Genomic DNA, 2,699 nt, shown 5'->3' with positions numbered 1-2,699 from the left:
CCCTGCACAAAAATCAATTCCAAATGGCTCAAAGACCTCAATGTAAAGCCTGAAAATCTTAAACTATTAGAAGAAAACATTGGGAAAAACCTACAAGATATAGGTGTAGGAAAGGATTTTCTAAACCGGACACCAATAGCCCAGGAAACAAGGGCAAGAATTAACAAATAGGACCTCATTAAACTAAAAAGCTTCTGTACATCAAAGGAGGCAACCAGGGAAACGAACAGAAAATCTACAGAATGGGAGAAAATATTCACCAGGGACACATCCAACAGAGGATTCATAATCAGATTATATAACTAACTCAAAAAACAGAGAACCAAGAGAAGAAAGAACCCGATTAAAAGATGGGCTAAGAAATTGAACAGAGAGTTCTTAAAAGAAGAAGAAAAGATGGTTATGCAACATCTTTAAAGATGTTCAACATCACTAATAATTAAGGAAATGCAAATTAAGACCACTTTAAGATTTCATCTTACCCTGTCAGACTGACTAAGGTCAAGAGAACAAATGATTCCAATTGTTAGAGAGGATGTGGGGAAAGGGGAACACTCATCCCCTGCTGGTGGGTCTACAAACTGTTTCAACCCCTATGGAAAACAGTGTGGAGAACCCTTAAAAAAGCACAACTGAACCTAACATTTGACCCAGTTATACCACTCCTTGGCATATACCTAAAGAACGCATCCAATTGGAGAGACCTTTGTACATCCATGGTTTTGCTGCTCTTGTTACAACAGCTAAGAGATGTAAGCAACCTAAGTGTCCCTCAGTTGACAAGTGGATAAGGAAAATGTGGTTCATTTATAGAATGGAATTTTACTCAGCAGTAAAGAAAGATGAAATCATGAAATTTGCAGGTAAATGGATGGAACTAGAAACTGTTATACTAAGTGAAGTAACACAGACTCAGAAAAAAAATTGGCATATGTTCTCCCTCGTGTGTGGATCCTAGAACCAGACTCTGATAAATGAGTATGTATCCAGGCATAACTACAGGAACCACGATAATGGGAAAGAACCTGGGAGGTAAAAGAAAGAGGTAAAGGAAAAGAAAGAACCTGAAGGAGAAGAACAGTAGGAAACAAGCCTAAATTAGGGAGATATAGATAAAAATTGGGTTAGTTTAAGGGAGGGGGGTGGGAAGGGTATACAAGGAACCTGGCGGATAAAGGGAAAGAAGGAGCTCAAGAGAGGTAGGACCATAGGAGAAGGATATAAGCAAGGGAAAAAGGAGGGAAATGCGGGCACATTAAGTGGGAAAACCATGATGGAGTGGTGAGACAATGTGAGAGATAAACAATGCCTAGCTAGTTGTGAAAACCAGAGGGAACCATATTACCCCTACAACCTACTGAAAAATTATACATAGCAGATCAAGAAATATATGTTTAGGTAAGGTTTATCTGAGAACAACTGGTCTTTGCCCAAGATTTACCTACATGACACACAGTAATTAAAAGTACCAGACTGAGGGAACTAACCTTTTTGGGTGTTTAACAGACATACTTTGAGGACTATAATAATTTGGTCAGAGGGACCTAAAGGACACTTTTTACTCCTTGTCCCCCCTATGTCTAGGTTGACTAGTTCCAAGGGACTATGAGCATCTCTCAAAAGTTCCTGTAATGGTGATGGGTCACCTGCCCTCTTGATCAAGGAGGCCAGGGAGATCCCACCAGATGGACTTGAACCAGTGTCCAGTCTACAAAGAGGAAGGTCAACACAGAGGAATCATTTTCTCCATGCTTCCAAGCGAAGCCAACCATGGTCCAGCAGGATCTTTGACTTAACTTCACATAGGCAGAACTGGTACTTGGGAGAACTGGACTCCTCCCAAGCCCATGTGACCCCTAAGGAACAGATCCTCAAACGACCATAAGAGTAAAACTAAATTGGTTTATCTGGACCAACTGTATAGCCTTAAACACCCAAAGGAAAGTATAACCAAAGATTAAAGGGGCCAATATAATTTCTTAAGAATCACTATGCATAGCTAAAGGCTACATAATAAGCAACATTGCCAGAAAGGCAATGCCTTCTTTTGAGTTGTTGGTCAGGGTGGCCCAAGGGACTCCCAGATAGTAACACAGCATAGAAGTGGGAAAATGAGCAGCAGATCCCAATCTTATCTAAAGGAATATTGACAACTGATTACTGCTAGATGAGGAACAGCCGACCCTCCTAAAACAAAGAACTCTAGATAGGCTGACTAGATTCACCTGAAGGGCACATAGTGGGTAATGGCTGGGGTACTGACAACACGGCACACAGTAGCAGGGATATCAGAGTATAAGGGTTCTAGTGGGGGGAGGGAGGCTATTGGAGGGTGCTATCTGGGGAGTGGGGGTATAGTCGAATGAGATGGTTTGGTATGTTCTGTGTGATATACACACACACAAAAAAAAATTCAACAAATTTTTTTAAAATGTATTATATTTGAGGAGGAAGCATGGAAATTTATGTCATGCTAATTAGTAGAGGTGATAATACCACTGAAATCTGCCCGATGACTTTATAAGTATACACAGGCGCCAAGGATCCAAGTGCAATTGATTATGACTAGCAATAATCAGATACATACAGATTAAAGATGCAAGCGCCAACATCTCAGTGTTAGTAGTAAAAACAATGAGTCTGTCTGCAAAGAACAATATATTCTAAAATGAAAAGATCTTTTTCAAAGGTTAAAAACT

Source organism: Nannospalax galili, unplaced genomic scaffold (genome assembly GCF_000622305.1).
Source record: "Nannospalax galili isolate Female #2095 unplaced genomic scaffold, S.galili_v1.0 scaffold303, whole genome shotgun sequence".
NCBI lineage: Eukaryota > Metazoa > Chordata > Mammalia > Rodentia > Spalacidae > Nannospalax > Nannospalax galili.
This window is presented reverse-complemented; position numbering follows the sequence as displayed.